Genomic DNA, 16,464 nt, shown 5'->3' with positions numbered 1-16,464 from the left:
TCTCATCCCTAGCTATTAACCTTGGCCAAACAGCAAGAGCAGTCTTTGTGGGGAAAATAAATAAATAAATAAATAAATATGTCTCTAGTCCCTAAAGTATTTTCTTTACGGAATTTCCAAAACTTAAAGCAAACTGTGGCAGTGCTTGGGGTCTTCTTAGGAACCAGAAGCCCAGCATTTCCTGACAGTGGTTATGCTGGTCTTCTGTCTGTAGAAACTAACTGTTTGGGGGTTTTTTTGTTGTTGTTTTGTTGTTGTTGTTGTTGTTTTTCTTAATTTTCAGGCTTTAAATGTGCATGTTGACCTCCAAAAGAAAATTTAAAGAAGCCAGCTCAGAGCATGATTCTTAATTGGCTTTTTCTCAGAAATAGCAATGGGTAAAGTCATTAAACTTTAAGCTAGTTTTACTGATGCTGATAGCATTGTAGAGGCTATAAATTATAGATTTATAAATCAGCTTAAACCAACATCTTGGGTGCTTCAACTACAGGTTGCTGCTGGTAGGAGCACCAAAGCTGCTGCCTGTTTTGTCTGCACCAAAACAGGTGATGTCAATGCGTAAATCTGTGAAGAAGGGGGAGGTGCTGCCTGTAGGAAAGGGCCGGTGGTGGTGGGAGGTTTCTGCAGCATTTCTTCTTGGCTGCCAGTGGCATCTCAGCATAGTGGACGTGGTGAACCACAAACTTGAGATCTCTGTCTGCGTTCCCTTGAGTTTCCTACTCAAGCTTGGGGGGTTTTGTGTCATCTGCTGGAACTGGGTGCGCGAGGAGGGAAATGCTGTGCTTTGGAATTCGGTTGTGAGCGGTTTATGAAAAGCTAGATCCCATCGCCCCAGGACTGCACGTGCACAATCAGGAACAGCAGCGTCATTGACTGGTAGCATAGCGTCTTCCTAAGTTGAGCGCGTTTAATTATGGTTTTCCATTCTTTTACTCAGCGTCTTAATATTGTAGTCTATGGGAGAGGGTGAAACTAACTTTACAGGCGGGTAGTAAGCAGCTAATTTTGTAAGATTCTTCTGCGTATGCCATTCCTAATGAGCGGGCTTCACATTTGCCTTGCATGATAGCTAATTTGTATGCAGTATGAGAGCACAAAGCTTGATCAGATGTGCACTCCAGCAATCATTGGCTCTTCTTCGTGTATCTACATTAATGTCTCTTTCTTTGTTGCAACAGGTTCTGCCTGGCATACTGCAGAAGCATTGCTGTATTTTACCTGACAGGAACACAGGTAAACTTTTTTCTAATGAGTTAATATTGTAATACGGTTTGGAGAAATGTAAACATACATGGGATTGTATAGAGAAGTCTTGTTTGCTACTTACCATCATTGAAGTTCTCTTCTAGCGACTGGCAACTTCAATACTTCGTTTAAATGATCTGCTTTCGTGTGAAGATTTTGTATGTTCTGTTAGCTTTCTGGAGCTAATGCTATCGCAGAGACAAGTCTTTATAGTATTGTATCGGGTCTTGCTTATAAAGATATTTGTATGAACTTCTGAAGCATCTGTTGTAACTTTATAATTATCAATTTTGGTAAGAAAAAGGGTTCAGTACTGGAGTCGGCAGCCTGGTTGTCTTGATTCACAAAGGTGCTAAGCAGTCAGTCTGGTACGTGGCTCTGACTGCAGATAAATGCTTGGGGTTTGCTTATTTGTCAGAGACTAGAGGAGTAGACTGAAGCAGCAGACAGAAGGAGTATCGCTAATGATGCCTCGCTATTGTGCAGGAGGACACTTAAAGTAATGTGTTTGTGACCAGAACAAATCAATTGATGAGAACGATAACATGGATGAGAAGAAAGTGATGATTTAATTTTACATTCTTTAATTACAGGGAAAAACAATTTCTTTTAAAATATATTTTAAAATCCTTTTTATAATTTTACAAATGAGGTGCAAGTGACTGCATGTGCAATTGTGAGTTTGACTTTGACTAATTTCCGAGAAGCAGAAGGAAAAATATAGCTTATTTTTGATGTCTGATTAATAGAACATCTGTGAATGCTTGCAGCTCTTAAGGCTCCATTGCCCCTTCCCCCATTACCTGCCATTAAAATAAACCAGTTTGTTCTTTGGCTTGCTATTGTTTTTCAGGCAGAGTTTGCACTAAGGGTAATTGCATGGAGAACTTGACAACTGTGTTGAACTAAAGTGTGACTTGTGGTTACCTGCAGCTGCTCAAATGGAAGTTAAAATCTCATTTCCATTTTCATCTGTGAACACGGGAGCAGTACATTATCGTAAGATAGTTAATAACACACCTCTTCTAGCAAGAATTTGAAAGTTTATAATTAGTGAACAGATTGCAGACAGACGTTGGCCTTTACAGTTATTTCAAGTATTCCTGAAAACTGGACTAAGGAAACAGTGTATGATGACCAGAGCCCAGTCTGTGTGCTCCTGCGCTAAGATTCTCTGCCTATTATCTTTTTAAAAATTTTATTTCCAATGTAAGAATTTGATCCAGATTCCTTTGATGACCAAACTCTTCTTGACTTGTACAGAAGTGTATCAAGCAGATATCAAAGCCAGTGTTACCTGAAGTGGAGGCTTGGCGTTGGGCAGTAAGACTCTGACCATTTGTCTACAGAGGGTGAAATATGACTTTATAAATAATATCAACAAAGCCATTTATCTAAAATACCAGTCGCTTTCAAAACTGCTTTCATTTGGACATAAGAGAAAGGAGGAGCCTGCTAGCGTAAAATTTGGTTTTGAAAATTTTGAACTAAGCTCTTTAAAGAGGAATCCTATCAGGTTTTGGTACGTAACAACTGCTGTACAACTCCAACACACTTAGGTATGACTGCTACAGCAGGTATTTTTATGCCTACCTGTTGTATAGTTGGGAGTTGCCAGCAGGTGCAAAGTAAATGGCATCTTAATTCAATTTTCCCTGTTTCTCCCGTTTATGGTGTTTAAATACTGGGCAGAGAGGAGGAGAAGAGTTCAGACAGGGGAGAGAGCATCTCTCTTATGAGCATCTCTCCAGGACTGGAGCATCTCTCTTATGAGGAAAGGCTGAGAGACCTGGGCCTGTTTAGCCTGGAGAAGGGAAGGCTGAGAGGGGATCTCATCAATGCTTATAAATATCTAAAGGGCGGGTGTCAAGAGGATGGGGCCAGATGCTTTTCAGTGGTGCCCAGTGACAGAACAAGGGGCAACGGGCACACACTGGAACACAGGGAATTCCATCTGAACATGAGGAAAAACTTCTTTATGGTGAGGGTGACAGAGCACTGGAAGAGGCTGCCCAGAGAGGTTGTGGAATCTCCCTCTCTGGAGATATTCAAAGCCAGGATGTGTTCCTGGGCAACCTGTTGTAGGTGAACCTGCTCTGGTGGGGGGGTTTGCACTAGATGATCTCCAAAGGTCCCTTCCGACCCTGACCATTCTGTGATTCTGTGTTCCAAATAAAAAGGAGAGAGGGATAAAGAGCGGTGAACTTGAGGGGAGGGATGGGAGAAGAAAGAGGGAAAAAAGCAAAAATGAGACCTGCTAAACCATTAGGGAAGAACACAGATGCTGTAGGGAGTAGGGATGGGTGAAAGGGAGGGACACAGTAGTAGTTTTCCCGCTTGTTTATATCCATTCAGCAGTTCAAGAGTGGCCAGCCTGGGGGTCCTGGGCTCCTTCTTCAAGAGTGCCCCCGTGACCAGTCATCCCCTTTTGTGCTGTTAGCACAGGAGGTGAACCCCAGGGAAAGAAACGAGCCCTTGGGAACGATGGAGCCAGTGCTGCCAGGCCATCCTTTCATCTGGCTGCCCTTCCAACCTAGCTTAACCTCGATTCTTGCAGAATATATGCAATTAACCTTAAAAGTAGTGTGGCCCTGGATTGCCCCTACCCTAGAAAATTGCACGTCCCACTGTCCCTTCATACACTGTCTAAGAATTTGATGGGGCATCACTTAGCTCTGTATTTGTAAACTGGAGCAGAGAGCTATGCATGGAAAGAAGGGTAGAAGGGAGCGCTGATCACCTTCCCCTAGTGATGCTGCTTTAGTATTTCTACCATGAACTTTTATTTTCGGCGCTTATAACTTGGCTATAAAAACATCTCCTGCAGAGCCTTTCAAAAGGGAGGATAAAAAAAGTAATTCAGCCCTTCCACAGCAATGCAGTTTGGAAGACGACATGTATTTAACAAGATTAGGCTTTTCAAAGGTTAAAGAGTGATTCATTTTTCAAACGTGTAAAACACAAAATCTCAGTCTCTAAATAAAACACTGAATGCTGCAAGTTGGTTGCTTGCATTAAGCTTTTCTAATAGATGGTGATGTTTCCTTTCTTAAGTCTTAATTTATTTGTGGCTTTCCGTTAATCATAAATATATTTTGATTACTAAATTAAAAGTTTGTATGTCGTGCACTGGCATAATGTATGTTCGTTATCATGTCAGCTGGTATCCAGAACCTGTGTTTGTCACATACCCTGAGCTTCAGGAAGGAGAAGATCCCAGACAGGTGCCTTTATTCTGCACTTCCTTCTTATACGCCATGAGCACGCTGTAAGAGCTGTATTGATGTCCCTTCTCAGTTTCCTTCCATCTCCTGTAACTTAACCAGCCGGCAACAACTGGGATGCATTAGCAGTTATAAAGTTAATTGGAAGAAAAGCGGTTACACGCTCTGTACAGGTGTTACTAACAAGATCATAAGGGGAAACTGTGAAGGTGCTAATGACCTGGTGGGGAGCAGCTCGCTTATTGTCTTGAATTATGACCTTCCCTCTCTCCGGCTCCAGCTGGGAGAAATAGCCCACCCCTTTCGATGGACATCCACCACCTTCTGTGTGCACGTGCAGCCAGCTCTAATTCTCTCTATAAATATTTCCCAGCCATGATCCATGCCCTGCCGAGGGGAACTCTTCAGCCACGTCAGAAGTGCCCCTCTCGTTACTGCGCGATCACTTCTGTAAACCTTAGGCAGATGCTGAGACTGTCCTTCCCCCCCTCCCTTCCTCCCACCCTTAGCAAGGGTCTTAGTTGCGATAGTGGTTTAGAGAGCTCTTCGCACAGCGTGAGCAGTACACTCGGTTTCTGCCCTCGAAATGAAGATAGCCATTAAATACCTGTTTTGACATTCCTAAAAAATAAATAAATTTAAGGGGTAGGAATGCAGCTTTGAAACGGAGAAGTCAGTGTTCCCTGATGTGGGTTGCTTTTTATTTAAATTGATGTATTTTTAAAATTTATTATTTAAAATTTTATTTCCAGTCTTGCTTGAAATAGAGCTCTTCGGTCATTAGATGTGGGTAGTTTAGCTATAGATAATTGCACGCAAATAAAAAAGAGGAAATATATCAGAAGCCTTATGCTTTTGTGTATGTTGTGTTTAAGCGGTCTTAGACCAGATAAGTGAATTATTTGGAGTTTGATTTTTGTTTATCTCAGAGCTCCCTGTATCATGATCTAGCACAGTAAATGACCCTCAAGGTGAACACAAATATACTCGGCGCAGTAAAACGTGCGTTATCAATGGGACTCATTAACAGAAGACGCGCTATGTGATTTTTACCATTGCTGCAGCTGTTAAATGGACATTCTTGCACTGCAGAGATGCTGATAGCTGTGTGCTTTGTGTGCCGCTGTTGTGCTCTTGATACACAATTATTAGTTTCCTGTCATGCAAGGAAATTGCACAAACAGCTTCTGTGCTGTTCTTTTCCGTCATAGCCGTGAGTTTAATAGGTTGTGGACTGCAAATTTGGGCTCATTTTTTTCCACTGAAGATCCCAAAAGAAGGAACAAATCAATAGTCGCTCACAGCTTCTTGGGTTGATTCGTTCTCTGGTGCTTTAAGCTTGCATTTCCTCTCTGATAGTGAAGAACATAGGTACAGTAAAGAGCATCCGCACCTATCTGGCTGACTTGATTCTGATAAATAGCTCTTTTAAACTTTAAACAACACTCTTAAAAAAAAAAAAGTAAAAAATTTATGCTGTCTCAAGTTTCTTCATCATCCATTTTCAGGTCAGCTTTTGTGTGCTGATATTGAACTTGCACAAGACGTTAAATCCTTCGTTATAATCGTTCTCTTTTGTCCAGTGCATTGGCTAAAAATTACACTGAAAAAAAGTGTGACCAATGTTCTGCTCTCTGCAAAGAATGAATAATATCTGCTTGAGAGAGTGGTAATTGCTTTCGATACAAATGCAGGAGCTTAATAATAACCAATCTCTTCATTGGATAAAGTATAGCCCAAGACAGTCATGTTTCATCCCTTGCTTGTTTGCTTTTCTTCCTGTTGCGTGAAGAGCAAATATTGAACAGGAGAAAAATCTAAGATGCTATTAAAAAGAACTCCTGCGTTAAACTTTACTAAATTGGATAAAGAAGTTAACATTGCTTTTTCTTTTTTTTCTTAAGTATATCTACAACTGTGCTGCTTTAGTAACTTTTAAAATAAAAGCAGTGGGGATTGGTGCTCAAAACCAATGAGTTTTATAACTAGCAAATATGTTACTAACTGCTAGTTAATTTTTTTCCTATATATATATATATATATGTTTATTCAAGTGCAATGGATGTTTGTTAGAAAAGCCATCCAAATGGCTGGGCTCACAGTGGGTATGTGTGAACTGTAGAGCAGCCAGTTTGATTTACAGAAGGAATTACAGGACAATGTTCAGAAGCCAAAGTCTTGTTACAAAAATAACTTATCGTATTCACTCGCTTATCATCTTCCATCTGAACATTTTGAAGTACTTAATTAATTAATATGAATTTTTGTCTTGTTCTGTTGAGACAAAGAAATTTTATTCCTATGTTTTATAGAAGAGAAAGTGTCCTGGTTTGAGGTAAAACAGAACCAATCTTCTGAGTCCAGTCTGGGACTTGCCCAGTGACAGCCGGTGACGTGATTGTCATCCTGGGAGCTGGATACAGTTTTGTATCTATTTCATTATTTCCTTTTTATTAATTTTTTATTAATATTTTGGTACAGTAGTTTAGTTCCTTCTAAACTCATAAGTCTCTTTCTCTCTCTCTCCCTGGAGAGGGAGGTGGGGGAGAGCATCTGTCATTCACCTCAGTGGCCAGTCCGGACCAGACCACGACAGAAAGTCAGATTTTCAGCTGATGCAACGCAAGAATATTCACCGGGGTTATGTGTCATCCTCTTTAGAAGTTCTTTGCTTGAACTGAGATTGTTCTTTTACTTTCAAGACGTAGCTATAGATTTTTAGACAGTTCCTGCAGACCTCACCTGCTGTCTGCTTGCTGAGTTCAACACGAGCGTTCTCATTCAGATGTTCAGCTGCAGGCTGCCTGCTGGTACTTTCCAGCCTGGTTTCCATGGAAATGGGTATTAGAAGGGGGAAAATAAAGCAAGTATTTTCTTAATCTTCTAGTTAATCCGGAAGTTCTAATACCTTGGTATCAAGGTTGTTTGGCTTTTAGTTGGCTAGGCGTATGATGCCAACTTTTGCAAAATAAAAGAGCTGTTATACCTCTTACTGTAACTCTGTAAAGGTGTCGGGGATCGCCGGTAAAGGATGAAGAATTGTCCTGGTTTGAGGTAAAACAGAACCCGTTTTCTGTTTTACCATTTTACTTTGCAGCTAAGCCTCTTCTAACTAACTGAACTCTCTGCAATTAACAGCATATTGTGCAGAAACTCTTCGTTCTGAGTGATAAGACTTGATTAGTTGTAATTTATGCCAAGGAATGGTACGCCCAGAGGTTCCTGCATATACTCATTGCTATAACACCCGAGGGCAGCTCACTTTGGTATTTGCCCCGTTGAAGGGTCGGAAGCGGAAAAGCATAGTGGGGTCCCACCTGCAGGGAGGAGCGGACAGGACAGGTGACCCAAAACTGACCAACAGGGTATTCCATCCCATCTGCCTCATGCTCAGTATAAAAGCTGAGGGATCAAAGTGGTTGGCCGCTTTCTTCAGTGACCGGTGTCCGAGGAGGACTCTGTTTGTCTGCCTTTGATCCTGATCCGTGCGTTCCTGAATCTAAATCTGGAATCCAGCTCCTGTCCATCGCTGAGTCCAGTCTGGGACTTTCCCTGTGCCTGTCAGTGATGTGATCGTCATCCAGGGAGGTTGATGCTGGTTTTGTGTATATTGTATATTGTTCTTTTTTTTTTAAGAATTATTAATATTTTCATTAAAGTACTTTAGTTTTTTCTAAACTCATAAGTCTCTTTCTCTCTGTCCCACCTCTCCTTGGAGACGTGGGGGAGAGGATCTGTCATTTGTTTTTGTTGGCCAGTACGGCCCAAAGGGAGACAAGAAGGAAGAACTGAACTGGACTACGCAAGGATAGACTGATGAGAGGGTGTGAAGCAATACCCAGTGTCAGAGGTGATAAGCTGTGACAGAACTTCTGGTCAGACATAGAGCTTGCATTGTGAAAAACATTGACATTTTTGAAAATGTTGAAAAATGTTCGCTAAACATGGCATGTTCCCTAAAGATGGCATCATCTTTGGTTAGCTGATGTCTAATGTCTCATTTTTACACTACGGAAACTCTTATATGCTTTAGCTTGCGACCTTTCTTCTTCCAGAAGACACGGTTGACCTGGATGGGTATGTTAACACTGGCTATAGACTTGAAAAAGAAGGCCTTTTTTTATTTACTTGTTTTCTTTAGTACTAGTTCAGTTCTGGAAAGGTGATCTGATAGTAGGAATGAACGTAATTTAAATAGTCAAAAGCCAGGAGGTTTGAGTAAAGATACCAAAACCTTTCATTTTAATATTCCCGAGCGGGTGGGGTTTCACTGCATGATTTCCTGATTCTCTTCCCTTTGCCGCAGCCTACAGGGTGAATATAAGCCTGGTACCTAAACTTGAGTTTTCATCAGTATTTTTCTCTAACTTTTCTCATATCTAGAGAAGATAGCAACACAGGGAGCATAGCCATAAGGGACTGGGGCATTGGTTCCACTTCTCCCAGGGATTCGGAATCTGGATAAGGCACAACTGGCACTGAAAAGCAGGTAGTTTGCAGTGATGTTAACTTCTGCCACAGCTTGCAGGTTTCCTCTTATCTTCTAAAGTTAGTTCGCATCCTTTGGGTCATTTTAGACGACTTAGCGGTGCTAGATGTCTAGCTAGAATAAGGAACTGTAACTTTCAGTCTCAAACTAGCCAGAAGACTGCCTTGTCTTACTGGGTTTTTATCTACCTAGGACTGTCCAGCTTAATTCACTAAAATCTCGTCTCTATGTGGGGCAAAAATACAGTCATTTTGCAGTAGACTCAGACTTCAAAGCGGTCAGGTCTATTATCTCAAGATCAGTAGGTTCTCAGACTTCAGTATCAAGACTTCCAGGTATAGAGCTAATTAACACATATCAGTCCACTTAAAATAATTGGACAGGCCAGGAGACTATGGATATGTGTGAACATAAAACTGTTTTTTAGACTCAAGCTGGTGCAGGTCTCGGTGCCATTCTGCTGATGGAGTAAAAAGCATGGTCACAGCACAGTGCTTCAGTCTTTCCACAGTGTCCAGGCCGGCTGCTAGCGTAGTACAAAGTCCTTTTTGGAGTTTAAGGACCTCCACTACAACTAGTGCTTCCCAAGAGATGTTTTTTCCCCTCTTATTACTGTTACGAGAAGTCACGGTTGTGCTTCGCCCAAAACTATGTAGTCTTAAAACCAAAAACACTGAACAAGAGATTTCACAGATGTTCGGCTGTCACGTTAAATGTTCCAAGAGCGATAAAGCGTGCTCCCCCGAAAGGCAAATGCCGACTAGCCCCTCTGCTCTTGGGACTGCGTGTAAACCTTTAGCTGTAAAATAGCATTTTCACAACAGTCTCGCCCTCGTGTGTGTGTGTGTGTGTGTGTGTGTGTGAGGGGGAGCAGGGGTTGAAGAAGGACTCCGACTCCGCGAAGCTTAATTCCAGAGGCAGAAAGGTGAGTATGTGTGTTTGCAGCCTCTTTGTCTAACGTCGTAAGAGCCCCGGTGGCTGAAGGTGTGTAGGAAGGAAATTCTTTCCAGAAAAAAAGCAACTCTTGCAAGAAAGCGTACTTGACCTTTATTTCTGAAATGTTTTGTAAAGCATTCCCAATGAGTACAGCTCAGCTACTGAAGGAAGAGAGGAGCGTACACCAGCAGAAACTGCAGGCAGCTCTGGTAGCCGGTCATGTTAGTAATGTGACTAAGTATCGCTAAATGAAAGCAGTATGTAAAGTGATTGAATTCTATATGCCAGAGTTTGGGATTTTTATTTTTTAGTGCTTTCATCTATTTGTGAAACAGTTGCCCAGGCAGTATATAAATCACGTGGACTGAGGGGGCGTGTATGTGTGTGTGAGTGTACTATACACAGGCACTCTCTTGCGGAGGAACATCGTTTTGAAGTCCACTGCCAAAATGTACAACTTGGCCAACAGAGTGCAGTGTGTGGGTAGAGTTAAAGAGCGTGTAATTGAGCAGAGAAATCGAAAGATAAGACACTTCTACTTATACAGTGAGTAAGGTAAAATGTTAGTACTGTTTTCTAGAACAACTACCGGTCAATAGTGAGGAGCACGGGGAATTCACATAGGTCTCGGAGGAACGTAGCTGTAATGCTGGAGGAGTCTTTTGTTCGCTGGTTTCGCATGGGTACAGTAGAACACACTGGTATTTCATTACCACCGGAGGAATTTGATTGTCGGCCAAAAGAAGCTATTCCCTCACCTTTTAAAGGCCCTAAAAATACATCCTTTCCTGATCTGGGAAGACTCCCAGTCCTGAGAGGAGGAAGCAGTGGCAACAGCATCAGAAATGACCGTCAGTCTTTTCTCCCAGATTCATTTGAGTTTTATCATAATCCCCAATTTTGTGGAAGCTCTTCAAGGTTTTGAAGAGCAAAACATTTTTTTTGGGGGTGCGTGGGAATAATGGATTTTGTTAAAAAAGTTTTCTTGCAAAAATAATGTAAGTTAGAAAAAATAAGGGCTAGAATTCACATTCACTATTTCAAGAAACTCGTTTGCTTTATTTTGTCCTTCGCCACCCCTCCGTTCCTCCACCGCTCCTTTTTAGTAGAAGAGTGGGAGAGTATGGGGAATGGTCTTCGGTATCTGAGATGCTCACAGTGTTAGCTGACTTCTGTATTCATAAGATGCCCAAATAATGTTTGTCTGCTCTAAGGTTTGCTGCTTCATTTGGAGTCCACATGTTTTGGACTTGTATTTAACTCCCTAGGATTGAATAACCGATTTAAAAAGATGTGGCATACAAGCCTCTCCACAATTAAAACCATGAGAGCTCTCTCTTCTTCCAGCTGTGCATTTTCCAGACAAGAACATCCCACTTCCACTGATTGCTGGTGGAGACTTCTTCCAGACGTACCTTTTTTCCTTCAGCTGACTTTATTAATGTACAATTTTTCCCGTCCTTCCTATTTCTTCTTGTATTAGCTGGTGGGGTGGGAGTAATAAAACGTACGTTTGGCTATCAAAACATCTGAGCTGTTCATGCTTTCCGTTTAAAGATAAACTACAGCGATATCCTCTATGTTTAAAATGATTTTTCTGTGCTAGAATGATTTTATTTGTAGTAATGCTGTATGACGTGGTTCTCCTGTCTTTTGGGATACTATAGCATAATAGGCACTATAAATAACAGCTGCTAATGTCTACAATCATGCACAACAGGCAGTAATTTAACCACTTGTCTCCTTTCTGTCACGATGGGAAATATCAAATGCTTCTGCACCGATAATGCATATGATCCCCAAAGCCGTTAGTGGTGCTTATTGTAGAAGTATATTACCAGAGGCAGAGCTGCACCCTCTGCACTTAAGATTAAACCGTAGGAAATGCTTCCACACGTGTGGTTTAGTCGTCTCAGTATGACTCTGCGTTGGGTAAGACATCAGCTGCATCCCCAGAGAGCCTCTCCCAAACTGGCAGCCGAGAGGAGTGATGTTGCTAAGCAGGGAAAAGGAGAGGAAGGGCTGAGGAGCAGCAAAACCTGTCCTGTCCTGTTAGCTTATCCTTCTTGGGGCAAAGATCGTTGGGGCAGAGAAGGTGAAGATGTTTCACCATAAAGGGAGGTGGTCTTTCAGTATACCGCTGTAAAAGTAGTTCTACAAGATTAGATGAATGTTGTCGCTTGTAGATTGTATTAATTTTAATAAAATATGTCGGTTTGTTAGACTTAGGTAGTTAAATGCTTAAGTGAGGAAGTATGAATTTGTAGTTGATGAAGGCTGCTGTCCCAGGCCCCCCTGGTCTTACCTGGACACAGCTTAAAACCAGGGAAGAAGCGAGGGATAAGAGTACAGTACCAGAGAAACTACGAGAAGCATAACTCACAACTGTGCTCCTCTGACAGCAAACCCTGGGGATGAATCATCTGAAGATTTTTCCAGTGGTATATATAGGAAAGCTAAACTTACCAAAGAGTAATGATGGCAAGTCAAAAAGCCATGGGGGCATTTGCAGTCTTTCTTACCTTATATAATGGCTTCTTGAATGTCCTTTATAAACTGAGCGCTGATCCTCTGTACTGTACCATTAAAACTTCTTGTGAGCCCGGAGCCTCCATACCGAACATGGGCAGAACAATGCTGGAGGCTTCAGCTGACAGAAGTTTAATTCATGAACCACCTTCACAAATATATTTGGAAATTGTGAGTCACAGAAATCAGCCCACAAGGCATAAGAAATTACATCATGGTTAAGCTGGAGGTGATTGTAAATGTAAGGGACAAGATAAGCACATAAGCTTCAGGGAAGGGGAAGTATATTTTCAAAATGCTTCGGTACTTTTTGCTCCCGTGCTTGTTTGGAGGAAGCGATACGAAACGGAAAAGCCTGGAGAGGAAGGTCCAGCATGGTGTGGACTGTTATTGATGTGTGTTAAAGGAAGCGTCCTTTCTCTTGATGCCATAAAGCCATAGAACCCAGGGTGCAGTCGTGAGCACCTCTGCATGAGGACTAGTGATCCAGGTTTCATATACCTGAGTATAGTCTTGCTGATGTATTTTATTTGCACTAAATATATAACGATTCTTTAAAAAAGATCATTAGAATTTGTTGCCCAGCGCTGAAATTCTCTAACTCTCTCCTGTTTCTATGGAAACTGTAATAGTAAGAAGACACAGTAAACAAATGCACTGTATTATAAGGCTCCTCTTTAGCAGGACATTCGTTTTATTAGTATCTGTCCAAATTAGTCTGGTGACAGGTATTGTGCATTTGACCATCTGAACAGTAAAGTATCTATTTCAATTTCACTGAAGACTTATCTTCTAGCTTGAAGGGCTTTTACTTTGGTCTTTAATCATTTTCCTAACCCAGTGGTGGGGTGGTGTGTGCCAGTGGTTAGTACGTTACTGCTGGTAATACTTGCTTAGCTCGGAGGAGAGTAGCGAGTGATTAATAATGTTTATAAAGTGCTTCAGAAATCGGAAAATCTTAAACTGCAGAAGCACACTTGTTGCTAGCTAACGCAGAAAATAAAAACTTCTTTTGAACGTGCTTACACGATGCGGTCTTCCAAGGGCATAGCTGGAAAGGCATAGCCTGCTGTCTAAGAATAAAGAACATGTCTTTCATGGAACAAATTATATCTCGCAAGGTGGAGTGTCATCTTCTGGAGCAGCGCACAATTGCGGTCCTTAGAGTATTTTGCGGAGCAATGAGAGCTCTGAATGTTCCGGACTGCCAAGTGCTGCGAAGGCGGCGAGGAGACTGACCTCCATCCGGCCCTGCTGTGCCTGGCAGGACTGGCAGGTTGCAGGCAGGAGCACGCTGCGCATCCCCTGCAGCGCTGAGGACCCTGTGTCTTGCAGGCACGTGCGCCGAACCGGGGAGCTTGAGTCGAGGAGGCAAACTTCGCACTCACCGGTGATACAATGAAATTCCCGCGCGGTTACTGATCTCGCCTTCTGTTTTAGACATGAACCTTCCTTCTGTGAAACCCGTTTTGAGATGACTTACTGCTGCTGAAAGGGGTAGTCAGATTTTCAAAGATGAAAACTGTGGATAAATTGTTCACGTGGCTCAGAGAATAATATGCCTATGCTGCACTGCTGGAGTGGTTTATGGGGAGTGAAAAAGTCAAAGCTGAGTCAAGTTAGGATGGGGGGAAGCCTGTTTGGTTTGGGTGTGGTGAAGAGATTGCTGGCACTCAGGTTACTGGGAATCTCCTCCGAACTCTTCCTCTGGGCTGCAGGATGGCAATGAGGCAGTCACCTCTACTTCAGTTTGTAACATTACACTTCAGCAACTTAGAAAGAATGGCAATACAATAATCAAGAAATTTTTTACAATGAGAATAGTGAGACACTGGAAGAAGAGAAGTTGGGATGCCCCATCGTTGGAAGTGTTCGAATTCAGGTTGGATGGGGCTCTGAGCAACGTGATCTAATGAAAGGTGTCCCTGCCCTTGGCAGGGGGGTTGGACCAGATGATCGTTGAAGGTCCCTTCCAACCCAAACCATTCTATGGTTCTATGATTTTTTTGGTTTTGGTTGGAATTCATGTTAATGGAATTAAAATTCAAGGCAGGGTAAACTCTGAGATAGGTTTGATTGCTTGTCCTTTTAATTGGCCTGAGATTCATCTTCATGGTGAAATGCAGGTTTTGGCCTTAAGGTGGATATCTTCAAAATCTCAACCTTTTAGCTGTGAAGGTACTATTCTGTTGGAAACCATTACAAGTCGCTGGGCTGCATTCATTGTTTTCTGCTAGAGCTGGTCTCTGACTTGTTTACTCAAGTAATTTATGTGTGGGGAGGCTGTAGTCATCTTTCTTCTTTTGAAACTCTACCGTTTAAGTCCTTGTGGAAGACATCCTATGCCATTTCATTATTTTTATTTTGTTGAGTCGTAACTCAAGAGCATCACAGATATATTCTCTGATGTTCTGTGTTTTCCTTTTCCTTGGGGCCTTTCATAACTCAGCGTAGTCAATAACTCCAATCTTCTCCCTTGTTGGTAGTTCTTTTCATCCTTTTTTTTTTTTTTTTTTTTTATTTGGCAGCTTTATCACTTTATTAGATATTTTGCTGATTTTCATGCCTAATGTTTTGCAGTTCCCTATAGGATTTTATGTGCTTATTATTGTCTCTCTAGTTTTGCTGCCTTTCTTTTTGATCTTCTAATTTTGTTCTTTATGACTTACCTGAATTTTTCTTTCTCTCTTTTTTAAAATAATGTAAGAAACACTTCCTAGGTTGATATTAACTAAACTTACACTTGAATAATGTAGGGGCTTGGGGGTAGCAGATTCTTAGCTATTTGACATTGTGTAATGCTTGGTTGATTCCTCTGAAAAAATCTTTTAGCGTATCATCATGCAAGTTATTGACAAGTTACTCTCAATGGTAAACTGCAGAGCATCCTTCACTGTCACTGACATCTTTGCTTGGCATTTTAGAAGACATATGGCTTCCTACAAAACTGTGTAGTTATTTAACTTGAATTTTGTTGCCTTCCTGTTGGATCTTTTGACTAAGGTATAAATACTGTACCATAAATATTTCTTTTCCCGTTCAAGAAATCTGGTGTTAGCCAAGGCTTAATCTTGAGCATTCTAGGAGAACCTGGGAGGTTCAGCTTGCAGTACAAATATTTTGGTGTTTCGTTTCTCTCTGCTTCCTCCTGGCATTGGGCACATGTGCACAGCACATTAATTCTTGAATTTTGTCTCTCAAGGCAGATGAGTAGGATGGGATGCGAGTTCAGAGTCAGCTCATTTTGCAACAGAAACAAAAATATGGGGTTTTTTGTTGTTGGGTTTGTTTTTTTTGGGGGGGTATGTGTTGTTTTTTTTGCGGGTGGGCAATAAAGTTAAGGATGGAATTTACATCCATTCTTTTAACTTCGCTGTCTTTTCTATTTGCACCCCGGGCAGCCAGGGTGAAGGCAGGGCAGTTGGACCGTACTGCTGTTGCTCTTTAGACTGCTTCCAGACTCCCACAAGCAGCACATCTTCTCTAACACAATTGATTCCTATTGCCAGGGATTTGTTTTTTTTTTCAGAAATATTCCTCCTTTCCAAGTATCCTTGATTGGCATTTCCTAAGTTCTTAGATGATGATGAGGCTGTCTAATACGGTTGAGTAGTATCTCCCGTGGTGTCTTCACGAGCATGTTCTGTACTGTAACGTTTAATGTCTTTGTTGTGGACAGTAACTGTTAACTTATAACACAATCTGCCTATATGCACAATTTCTCATGGAATTGCAAACTCATTCTGTATATAGTTTAACGAAATAATTTTGAAAATAATTTCAACTTTTTGGAGAATGTGATATGCAAGAGTTCTGCCTAAATGCGTGTTTTTTAGTCCAGTACAAAACTGCCTTTTTCATTGTAATTTTGTCTACCCGATTTGATGGCCACAAGTTTTTCGAGTACTTTTCCATTTTACCTCATTCAAATAGTCAAAGAAGACCTCTGGGTCTGGAGAAGGATTTGAACGGATCATATAGTCTCTTCTCACTGTCTAATGCAAGCTCTGTTCGTGCCTGCCTGGAGGTCATTCCTGATGG

The 16,464-nt window shown here is 41.6% G+C and overlaps 1 protein-coding gene across 1 annotated transcript in view; it reads left to right on the top strand.

The window, feature by feature from the left end:
- Positions 1 to 1,184: 1,184 nt before the first annotated feature.
- The window catches only part of DLGAP2 (DLG associated protein 2), a gene marked incomplete at its 3' end in the record, with an annotated part of 389,377 nt that continues 374,097 nt past the window's right edge, over positions 1,185 to 16,464 (top strand). The window contains exon 1 of the mRNA XM_082481806.1: positions 1,185 to 1,233. The remainder of the gene's footprint in view (positions 1,234 to 16,464) is intronic.

This window comes from Vanellus vanellus (assembly GCF_965231255.1).
Source record: "Vanellus vanellus genome assembly, chromosome: 3".
Taxonomy (NCBI): Eukaryota; Metazoa; Chordata; class Aves; order Charadriiformes; family Charadriidae; genus Vanellus; species Vanellus vanellus.
Note: the sequence above shows the minus strand (reverse complement) of the source record. Positions and strands in the feature narration are given on the sequence as shown.